The following is a 12,137-nucleotide window of genomic DNA, read 5'->3' as shown; positions in this document are numbered from 1 at the left end:
TAATTGTTGGCCTCTATTTTACTTAACTATTTCTTCATAATCCGAATCCAAAATAATGATTTCATTTTTAAAAGATATCGGTGGGCATTTGAAAATCTTATCGCGATTGATACTGTTTAAAGTAACTTATAATTTGTTAAGAAAAACAAAAGTCCATACTTGTATTTCACACTTAAAGTACATATTATTTATTTTTAGTCTCATGAAATTTGCCGTTCATTGGTATAATCAGTTGGGGGTGGCGCACTGCGTGATGGTTCAGCTGTTATAATTGTATTTGAAGTATTTTTAGGAGTCGCTGATGGGACAGACTGCAAATCGATTGATTTACTTGTACCTTTATTTAAAAAAAGAAAATTTAACTATTAAACATCTGGTATATATTATGTACTTTATAAAAAAGTCAATAATCAAATACGTACGACAACAACACAAAAACATTTTTGCAATAAGAAGATAACACAACGGAACGAAAAAAAAACGAAAAACTCAGCGACTTCAGTTCTACAGCAAGGTAAAATTCAAACTGAGTTCTGATTGCAATGTGCTTGTGGCCAAATAAATTAATACCTCAAAAAAGCTTAACTTGCTGGATAGTCGGACAAATGGAGTAAAACGACATCGACAACGATAAAAGAATATTGATTAGATTTCGGGAACAAGCAAATATTAATATTTATTTTAAAACAAATGTCTCATATCTAATGGAATTTCCTACAATGCTACAATGGAGTATTACTGCTATGTTTTTTTTTTTTTATAAGTGATGATTTTAAGATAGGAAAGGCTCCTGCCCAAGTAGCGTCGTCGTAGTGATGTTCGATCAAGTGGCTCTGTTGCACAAATGGAAGTAGGATAACCTAATAAGGAGGAACTTGTGCCATACATATTTAATTAAAGTTTAACGTATCGGTATTTCTATTGTCGCAATATTCTTTATTGTTAATGGGTTAAATTTTTAAAGTAAGCGTTGACCCGTTTTGGGTGGGATCGAAAAGATTGATTGTCTTACTTAACTGGCAAGAAATATTCTTTTTTTTTTTTATTGAATTGTGTTTTTTGTTTTGTTTACATTCTCCATATATCAATTATTTTAATAATTAATTAATAATAAAAACAGGAAAGGTTCTCAATTAATCTTTTTGTTTTAAAAAGAATGCCGTTGCTTAAAAACATCTTGGTTTACGAAACAAATTTTAAAATTTTGTAATGAAAAAAGAGTTTATTTTAACACAAAAAGTACAAAAGCAATATCGTGTTGAGTTCAAGTAAGTTGTGTAAACTATCAGTAGCTTAGTGCTCATCAGCATAGAGCGACAGGAAATTATTGCAATCAAGTCTTGAATCTGAAATTTCGTACAAAAGTGGTGTCTTACATAAAAAGTGCAAAGCGGTAGGTACAGTGGACGTCCAATATAACGAATACCCGATATAGCGAATTTGCGATATAACGAACGCTTTTGAAATTTACATTAACATCTCTAAATAACGAACGATGATAAAAATTTGCTATCCGATATAACGAACGCGTATATATATTGCCTTAAAATGATTTTTTTTCTTGCCATTGTGATCTGTGCATATATTTTTATGTCAACACATAAGTTTATTCTCGTACATATGTATGTGTGTGCGCCAAAGGTTCAAAACTGTAACAAGCTTTCTGTTTTTCGTTTAGTCTTCGCATCGCCTACTAAAACATTTTTGTTAGAATTCTTATTTTTTGGTTTGTCTATCGCTATGTAGTTTTGAATTTTATGTACGGTCTTACACACACATATTCAATGACACGACGGCAAGATAATGTTAGCAGTTAAATAGTGTTCTTGTTGTTTAAAGTCTCGTCTCCTTGAAACGCTCCGTAATAATTTTGTAGATTTAGTTTATGAATACAAAATATCAACGTACTCGGCTTTCATTAAAGGACAAAGTCAAAATTATTGATGAGTGCAACAAAGGCGTTTCACTTAAGGAAATTTCAATAAAATTCCGTGTGCCAAAATCAACAATATGTGGGATTAAGAAAAGTCGCACAAAAACCTTGAAGAACTTGAACTTGACACACAATGGCTCTCTACAACGTAAATCTATGCGAAAGGGAGGGTTTTCTAATATGGAAAATCGGCTGTACAAATGGTTTCTTAGACAAAGAGAGAAACACATTCCCATAAGTCGATCGATATAACGAACGCTCTCGATATAGAGAATGACCTCGAACATTATATCATTCGTTATACTGGACGTCCACTGTATATGGTGTAAATTAAAGTGAATTGTGTTAACTTTCAACATCTTATTCTCTTAAATCACCAATCAAATTAAATTAAATTGGGTGGCAACAATCCGTTGAGAACCAGGGCCTAGTCACTTACAACTCTCAACCATTCCTGTGTGCGAGTACTGTTATCAGGAATGGAAGGGACCTACAATTTTAGGCCGAATCCGAACGGCCAATTTGAGAAAGCACTTTTTCATGACAAGAATTACTCTTGAAGGATTTGTCAATTCCTCGCAAGAGGCAGTACCCGAGAAAATTATTTGTTTTAAAATTAAGGTGGCACAGGCAGGGATTGAAAGCAAGACCCTTGCATGACAGTTCAACGCACTAACCAAACACCAATATGAGACATAACATTACAAATCGAAGCCAAGGATGCAATTTGAACCTGGGGTAAGTAAATTTAGTACCATTTCATTTATGCACTCCAAGTCATGAGCTTAAAAGCAGTAGTGCAGTTAGAACCAGCAATATTAACAACAAAGTTGACATTCAATTTGGAGTAATAACTCGAATAGTTCTAGCGGTGAATTTCTTGTTGACGTGCTAAAATAAATAAAATGTCGATCTAGTAATTCTCAGACTATTTTTGGAACTTAATCATAAGAATAACTACAGAACTCGGTTTAAAATTATTTTTGACTTCTAGCGAAGGGATCACAATTTTGCATGACCAAAAATTTCGAAAAAAAAATACTGCAATTTCCCAAAGGCAGTAAGAATTTTTGGTCATTTGTAGAAAACATGAGGCTTTCTTCCTCATCCTCGGTTCATACACTTGTTGTCAATGAAACTCCTTTAGTTAGCTCTTTGATAAAGCTTATTTGTTTGCAAGGCAGTTTCAAGAAAGTTCCACCTTACCAGATAGTGTCATGGCTCCATCAGTTCTTGAACGCGTAAATGGGCAAGTTCAGGCGACAAAAGGGACTTGAAAGTAAGGCAAGTTTCTAGTATCTGATTGGCCAGCTGCCAAAAAAATTGCCTTACAATTAAGGCAACTTTATTGGAAAGTTGACTGGAAAGTTAGTCAAGAAAAATTCTTCCTATCAAGTCAAGTGATCTTATGTCACAATGATAATTGTTGCTGTTTTTTAATTCAACTGAAAGCTGAACTTTATTACTCCATGAATTATTTATGTTCTGCACAATTCCATTTAATCTTTTGTGTAAAAGGGTTCGTTGTCAAATTGGAAAATACAATACAAATAAAAATACAATACAAAATACAAATCGGGATGGATTCGTAGCTTGCCTGAGAAGTGTTCCGGATGTTATCCCCGCTATTATTTTGAAGAGGTGTTCTTCCACGCTAGCAAAACCACTGCGTTTAAACTTTTCCATCCTTCCTATTTTTCTGGACTCGTTCCGAGAAGTTGGAAAACTGCATTTGTTTAGCCAATACCTTAAAAAGACGAATCTTCTTCCCCCGATAGCACTAACGTCCCCTCTTTCTAAGGTCATGAAAACGTTGATTAAATATCAACTTAAGAAATATCTTCAGGAACGGAAGCCTCTTAATGACGGGCAATACGGCTTTCGTACCATTTGGTCCACTCGTGATCTTATGGTTAATCTCACCGAATAGTGAAATAAATCTTTACATCGTTTTGGAGAAAGTAAGATTATTGCACTTGAACTTGATATTTCAAAGGCATTTGATAAAGTCTGGCATCTTGTTCTTTTATCGAAAATGCTGCTTTTGGTATTGACGAAACTCTTCTTCGTTGGATTAGAAATTTTCTTTCGAACCGCTCAATTCAAGTTGTTTTCGACGGATTCAAGTTTGAAACCCATAAAATAAATGCTGGTGTGCTCCAGGGCTCCGTTTTGTATCCGACCCTTTTCCTCATTTTTATAAATGATCTCCTGTCTGCTACTTCTAATCCAATACATTGTTTCGCCGACAATAGCACTCTTTGCTTTTCATATTCGTTTCCAGACTCACAACCCTCCTTTTCGGATGTGGAACTCCAACGGTAAAATATGATTAGCTCATTTAATCCCGACCTAAACAGCATTGTTCAATAGGGATTAAAAAACCGCGTGGAATTTAATACTTCGAAAACACAATGCTGTCTTGTTTCGTTAAAGCGAGATATACCCCCATTGCCATTATTTATGGAAGGCACTTTCATCAATGAGACTGAACATCTCGATATTCTCGGTATGTGTGTCACCAACCACCTCTTGTGGAATGATCACATACGCGATGTCGCCAAAAATTCCACAAGGTGTCTAGGTATTTTGAGACGTTCCAAGAAATTTTTCTCTTCGTCTCATCTGGCTACAATCTACAAAACCTATATAAGTCCGAAACTAGAATATAACTCTCAACTCTGGGCTGGTGCTCTAGTAACTTATTTAAGCCTCTTAGACAATATTCGAAGAAGTGCTTTTAAATTGATTGGTGGCATTAACATCATCAAATCGATTACGTCACTTGAACATATGTAGTTGTAAAGTTTCTTAGCTCACGCTTTTTTACCATTATTTTAACGGAGTCCAGTGAAATATGCAGTTGCATTCCTCCCCCTAAACAATTTAACCGTAATACCCGCGCTTCTACGAATGCCCATCAGTTTACCCTTGAGCCCAACTTCGGTCGTACAGAGATTAATTTTTAGTCGTACTACGCGAATGTGGAATGTCTTGACACGCTCTATCTTTACACTTTCATTGCTGTATGTTCAGGAATTCAAAATCAATGTACATCGACACCTCCTATCCAACCCTTCCTTCTTTTCATAATGCTCACACTGTGTCTTTGGTATATTAAAGGTATACAAAACCCTTTTAGTGTTCGCTAATTATGAAAAAAAAATGGACACACACACATACAATCAGTTTTTGTTTGAACGAAATATTCACTCGAAATGAATTTCAAATAAATTCAAGGTATGCATAAATTAGAATTCCGAAATACACTTTTATCGATATCGTTCTAAATTTGTTCGAACGCAAAAGGAAGTGCATTTCCGTGCTCTATATTTCGGTTTTTGGAATTTTAAAGTGATTTGAATTTGACCACATAAAGTTGGTGATATTTGAATTCGACAAAGGAAATTGTTTAAAAACAGTAATAGTTTTACTTTAAGGAAATAAGTTTCAGCTTCTACTTTATATTTGAAGAAAAGAACAAAGCATTGAACAATATTTTCAACTCACTAAATGCGTTTTCTATAGCAAAAAAAACGTTTTTTCAAAAACTTTCTCGACACATTTAGAAACTCTACTTTGATACCAGAGTCTTCCCAAACCGACATTTGAAAACTATACAAATTATGACAATGACCAAAAATTGTGATTATTGTTTATTAACTGAAGTGATATACATATGTAAGTTGTGTATTTCACCTGCTTTAATTTCGCTTAAAGTCATTTCGAAAAGTATTCGAAGTTATGAAATCGATGGAATGATATATGTAACTCTAAAAACAATTTCAGTCAAAAAATTATGTAATGTCTTTTGTTGTAATTCATTAAATTTCTTTTTTTTTTATTATAAATAACGGGCACTCATGGGTTTATCAATACTCTTACCCTTAACACAGTGCGAGCTTTAGGAAAATAGGGTAGGACTTTAGAGGAGATACCGATGCACATTGGTCTTAAAGTAATGAATATCAAAATGATAGGGAAAAACAGAGCTGGGGAAAGCATTCCACATTCTCGATGTGCTGTTAAAAAATTAACATTTCTTGCACCGTCGCCGTCGTCGGGGAAATCCTAGCATAATTTTTGGCAATATCGAATATGTGATCATTCCATAAGAGGTGATCTGTGACACACATACCGAGTACTGAAAGTTGATTAGTTTCCTGGCAAACGCCGCTCATGGATAGCAGCATAGGGGGTGGGTTACGCTTTAACAACAAGAGACAGCATTGAGTTTTTGAAGTTTTTGATTCCCTATTGTACAATGCTGTCGAGATCAGAATTTAAAGTGCTTATCATGCGCTGACGTTGAAGTCCCTGATCCGAAGGGCAAGAATAGGAATCTAGAAACAAATATGAAAAGCTGAGGTAATGTCTTCACCCAAACAGTTTAATGGATAAAAAGTGCCAGATAAGAGATCATTTATGAATATGAGGAAGAGAGTCAAAGACAAAACGGAGCCCTGGGGAACACCAGCATTCATTTTATGAATTTAAGACTTGAAACCATCCAATACAACTTGCATTGAACAAGAAAACTATTATCAGCATCATTTCGAAAATTCATTCAAACTTTAAAGTCCTGCAATCTTATATGCACATTTTTTATGATAAGGATCATATTATCGAAATGAAAAATGCAACGGTACAAATAAAAGCTCAAATTTAAAGAACGGTCGGTAAAATAGTATATTTCAAAAATGCAATGTTCTTATTTATGTATAAATTTGAAAATTGGACATAATGTCCAAACTGACGTTTTTTTTCTGAAAAGGTCTGTCTGGTCAGATTGAAGGTTTTAGTCATTATGACCACAATATAATATCACCTAAATCTTTGGCGTGAGAAATTACTGTTACTTTTGGAAAACTATATAAACCTCATATGATACCGGTCTCTCTTCTACATTACGCATTTTCAAATATTGTTCCTATTTTTTTCGAAATTTATTTTCCAAAAATGTATTATCAAATGGATTCCGAAATCAAACTTAATCACTTAAGATTAGGTCCTTGTAAGGAGTAAAAAAATTTGTTAAACCTACTTCTAATATCCTAGACACCCCAATTCAAGGTAGATCCTTGATATACATAGATCTTAGATATAAATAGAAGTTTCATTTCAAACTGAGATCTAAATCTAAATTATGGAGAAATTAGTTAGAACTCAACCGAGTTTTATTTTTTAAATAAACAAAGTTTTAGTGATTAGAATTTTGTCAAGGAATTGGAAGTAAGAGTTTGAAAAATTGAATCAAATACAGTACTACCAGTTTATTAACTGTTCTTCGTGTTATTCAAAGTATTTAACATTTTAAACATCTAGTTTTAGTTTTTATTATGATGGCAGGAGCGTCCGTATGATTTGCAATACCAAAGAAGAGTTATTCCAAAAATGCTGGCAGAACGTTGTTCCTTCTGACCAAAAAAAAGTTCATACACATCGATAAATTTTGATAGGGACCATACGAGTTAAGCATTTTTTAGTTGAAACTCAAAATGTTTGACAAATCTTTTCTTATATAGAATAGCCTTATGTTTCCTGTTCAATGAGAGAAGAATAAGGGATCGACAAACATTTAACTACAATTCATTAAATACGTTCTATTTATGTATGTAATATGTATGCGATAGAAATTATTTTATGAACAACTGACTTGAAACAATTTTTTTTGTGCAGAGCTTTTTCGTCAGTTTGCAGTAGGTACAGTAAAACCAGGGTAAGTGACTCTCGCTTACGACCTTTATATTTTTAGCAACCAATAGTCATTTTTTCCATAGAAAAATTATATTATAAGTAACTTTCGCTTAACAACCTTCCATCTTAACTGTTATTTATTTTGTATACTTCTAATAAACTTTACTTAAAAGCAATTTTTGTCGTACCCGTGTCATAATGGTAATTGAGTTGGACATGCGAGAGGTCTTGGGTTCGATCCCTGCCTATCTGCCTCTTGCGAGAAATTGACAAATTCTCCAAGAGTTATTCTTGTCATAAAAAGTTCTTTCTCAAATTAGCTGTTCAGATTCGGTATGTAAACTGTAGGTCCCCTCCATCCCTGCAACTACTCGCACACAGGAATGGTTGAGAGTTGTAAGCCACTAGGCCCTGGCTCTCAACGGACTGTTGTGCCACCTAATTTATTTATTTTATAAATATGACCGCCTATGTGGACTTATGCCAGTATATTATAATTGCCCAACCCGCTTAAGTACTTGTCACATAGGGAGTTCCAGGTGAGACATTTATCCGGGCATAATTGTGTATATGCATTTTATTTGGTTTGTCTAACGTAGTAACCATGTATTCTAGAAACTTAATCATAAGAGCTAACTATGATGATACAACTTAGTAACAAACGACTTTCAGTTTCAAAAACAGATTTTATTATTTGCAAAAAATGTTGCTATTTTATAATATAACTAGCTTTTACCCGAGTTTTCGTTCGCAGTAGATAGATTTTTTAAATAATAGTATGAAAAAACATGAGCTCTACTTTTTTGTAGGACATACTAAGTTTGCATTTTAAGAAGATAGTTTACTGCAATACATTTTTATATACGACGTTTTTTGTTTTTCCTTCCTTGGCCAGAACGTATAGATTTTGTGGGTTTGAGATAAGTAAGCACGCTACATATAACTGTGCATGGGAAAGCAACATTTTTTGTTTCCAAGTTTACAGCGTTTGCTCCTGAGTTTTATTTATTGTTATTGCAAATGGTTCTTTCAGAGGAAACGCCACTCTTTTAAACTGAAACGAAAAATCGGTTGGAACTATCGGAATGCGGGGAATTAAAACATGTTTTCCTTTTGCTGTTCCAGTCATGATTATAGCTTGTAAATATTTCGTCCTAGGTGAGTAATCTGGAGCCGTGTACCATAACATAACTTTGATGAATCAAGATTTCTCATTAACAGGGCTGAAAAACTAACCTTCAATCTTAACTTATGAGAAGATACCCCTGATAATTCTACTCTACGGGTAATGATGTTACTGCTCCGTGTCCTTAACGTTGTCTACTGAGAGGTACTCGACGATATCTCCCTCCACGTCCGACATAATTTGTTCATTTATCTGGCTAACTATCTCATTAGTTGGAGCTTAAATTTTCCTCTCAAACAACCAATCCCGATTGCCCATATTTATTTGCAGCTTTGGATAGACATTGGGCAGGTTCAGACTTGAAAGTTAGGCAAGTTTCTGGTATCTGATTAGCCACCTGCCAAAAAATTACTTTCCAATTAAGGCAACTTTAATGGAAAGTTGACTGGAAAGTTAGTCAAGAAAAATCTCCCTTACTATCAAGTCAGTCTACTTCTATCAAAATGACAGTTAATAATGTTTTTTCATTCAACTGAAGCTAAACTTTATTTATTTATTTTCTGCACAACTTTTTTTTAATGCTTTCTGTAAAGGGAGTCCTTGTCAATTTGGCAAAGAAATAACTAATATTTCTTTACAATACAAAATACAAATCGTGGTGGACTTGTAGCTTGCCCATGGAGTGTTTTGAAGACAGTAATTTTGTTGGTACTTTTTGTACTATAAACTTAAAGTAGAGATTTGCGAAGTAAAGTTCTGAATTTGAAATTCATGACGCTTGAAAAACTAACTAGTTTCCTCGGTCAAAATTTACGTTCAAAGAATGAAGTTGACTGCAAATGAAGTCCCTTATTTTGGCTGAACCTGCCCATTACTTTTTAATTCATCTGTGCTACAGACAATTTGATAGAATTGATGACTCAACGTAGTCGAGCCGTTGACGTCAAAAGTAACTCATGTCCTTTCTTAACTTTCAAACTATCTCCTTACCAAATATCATTGAAATCTGTTTTGTGGTTTAGGCGTAAAAGCGTTCGGCCCACCTGAATTTTTCCATGGAAATGCGTCATTTTTCCGGGGTAAAAAGTAGCCTATATCCTTTGTCGGGTATCAAATTATCTCCATACCAAGTAACTTTCGCATTTATAATAATAAGTAGGTAAGTATGATGAAGTATGAAGTATAAAATATTTTTGTAGATCAAAAAAATATTGTATTTTCTTTTACTTATTCATTTCATTCAAAAACAGCTTTTTACTTCTCGAAGCATATTCAATAACTACATCTTAAAGCCAGAACTCCATCAAAAAACGGGTCAAACCCCTATCGAAAAAACCTAAGTCGAAAGAAGAAGAAGAACAAGAAGCCCCAAAGGGGCGGGGCGTGAAAACAACGTAGTTGTACTTAAACTCAAAAATATAAATACTCCAATTCTATTTTGAGAGTACTTAAAAAAATTAAACAAAAGTTGACAGTTTTTAGAAGTACAACACTGCCTTTAAAAAGTGATCCTCTGAAATAAATTGATAAGCAACATTAAAAAATGTTTTTGGAATATTTTAAATAAAACATATCTTAATTATTTGATTGTTTTTATTCTTTTGAAATTTATTTATCTTGTCAAAATAAATTCTTATTCAAATCAAAATCCATGGAAAACAACTTACCAATCTAAAAGGCGCCACCAAAAATGCGTTCTTTAACAGCGGAAGTGCATGATTCCCGCTCATAAACCTACTTCATTGAGATAAGGAAGGCTATGCTGCCAGCAATCAATTAGTTGGGCGGGCGATCAGACGACAACAGTTTTTATTTTGGCGAATTTCCTGTTGCTAATGGAAGTCTTTGTTTTTTGTTTTCTGTTAATGACCTTTTTCCTAGAAAATAATTTTTGAAAACAAGATAATGAATTTTTGTCTCTGTAATGAGTCACTTCGAGTAAACTCATTCGAAACCAATAATTGCGAAAACCATCACTAAAAATTCCATTACTGCGTCATAAAGAACGCTATTGCATAAAGAGCAACTTGGTTCTCAAGTGAAGTAAAACAAACATTGTCACAATCAATGTTTTTTGTGATGTGCAAAAACCACTTGAAATTGTCCCCAGCCTGATACTTATAGTGAGCTCTAGATAAACTTAAGACAACAAATTAATTTATAAATTTGAAAATATATTGCAACAAGGGGCAATAGAATAGTGCGGCGCGGTGTCGTCGTCGTCGTCATGAGCAATTAAACATTTCTCAAGCCTTGTGTTATAGTTCCATATCAGTGCCCGAAATCAACAATCAACAAAAACCATGATGAGCTAATAAAACAAAATTTCGAAAATAGAAAAATGCCACACCACTAGAATCTCGAACGGCTTTAGATTCAATATCCGTCTTAATTATTAAAGGATTGCAGGATGTAGGTATTTTTGTGCAGAACATGTGTCATTGTTGGTGTTGGTGTTAGTGTTAATCCTAGAAAAAGATCAAGGTTTTAGGTATACAAACATAACTACATATTTGGAAATGCCTTCGTTTTCGTTGATGTTTTCTTTTATGGGTTGTTTTATTGTTTATAAAATGAAAAAGGACTTAAACCATCTGTGTATTCTCCTTATATGATGAACTATTTGTTGTAATTACTCAATACAGTAGAGGTCACAGAAAACAAGACTTCTTGTATTGGACTTATTTTTAGAAGTTTTTAAAATAAAGATTTACAAACATTATTTATTTATTTATTTATGTATTCGTCTACTACTTTCTTAGACATATTTCCCTTATGATAAAAATAATAATAAAAAAAGAGTAACTATAATATTGATAATTTTTAAAGAATACACAATATCTACTAATAATATTTACAAAATGAATTTAATTAATTATAATATAATTCATAACTTTTTGTTTGAATACATGTTTTGGAACTTCAAGTTCGATTGTATCGGCATATTTGTTAAAAGGTAGGCAAGCTATTGTAATAGGCTCATTAAGTCCGTAATTAGTCGAGTGTTGGGCTGTAAAGAAAACATGATTTACCCTCAAACAACGAGCTGAAGTATGTTTGATAAATAGTTCTCGTAATTCCGTACAATCAATATGACCAATTAAAACGTCTCTTGCAAGTGAAATCAAGAAATAGGTTCCTAATCTAAAGAAGTTTTATATCAATCAACGCGTACCGATATGTATATGCTAGTAAGGGCAGGGTCCAATTAAGTTTCATAAGAAGCGTTTTTGTAGTAGGGAGACCAAACTAAACAACAATATTCCAGAATAGGTCGAACAAAACTGATAAAAAGAGACTTAATTGTATAAGGCCATTTAAATTCGATAGAATTTCTAAACAGAAATCAAAGCATAGAATTACCTCTTGACACGATGTAAT

At 33.5% G+C, this 12,137-nt stretch overlaps 1 protein-coding gene and 1 long non-coding RNA gene across 3 annotated transcripts in view; one reads left to right on the top strand and one right to left on the bottom strand.

The window, feature by feature from the left end:
- Nucleotides 1-110: 110 nt before the first annotated feature.
- On the bottom strand, nt 111-851 carry LOC129954028 (uncharacterized). Its single transcript, XR_008782628.1, has 3 exons — nt 719-851; nt 423-589; nt 111-337 (listed from the first exon to the last, which is right to left on the bottom strand). It is a non-coding gene; the product is annotated as an uncharacterized LOC129954028 (long non-coding RNA).
- A 246-nt stretch (nt 852-1,097) lies between these two features.
- LOC129954027 (dentin sialophosphoprotein) overlaps nt 1,098-12,137 on the top strand; it is a 38,294-nt gene continuing 27,254 nt past the window's right edge. The window contains exon 1 of one of the 2 annotated variants that reach the window (XM_056067654.1): nt 1,098-1,393. The gene's annotated coding sequence lies outside the window, so the exon portion shown is untranslated. Of the gene's footprint in view, nt 1,394-2,602; nt 2,672-12,137 lie in introns of those variants that run through there. The other variant, XM_056067655.1, reaches the window with a different exon arrangement.

Source organism: Eupeodes corollae, chromosome 1, assembly GCF_945859685.1.
Source record: "Eupeodes corollae chromosome 1, idEupCoro1.1, whole genome shotgun sequence".
NCBI classification, from domain to species: domain Eukaryota; kingdom Metazoa; phylum Arthropoda; class Insecta; order Diptera; family Syrphidae; genus Eupeodes; species Eupeodes corollae.
Note: the sequence above shows the minus strand (reverse complement) of the source record. Positions and strands in the feature narration are given on the sequence as shown.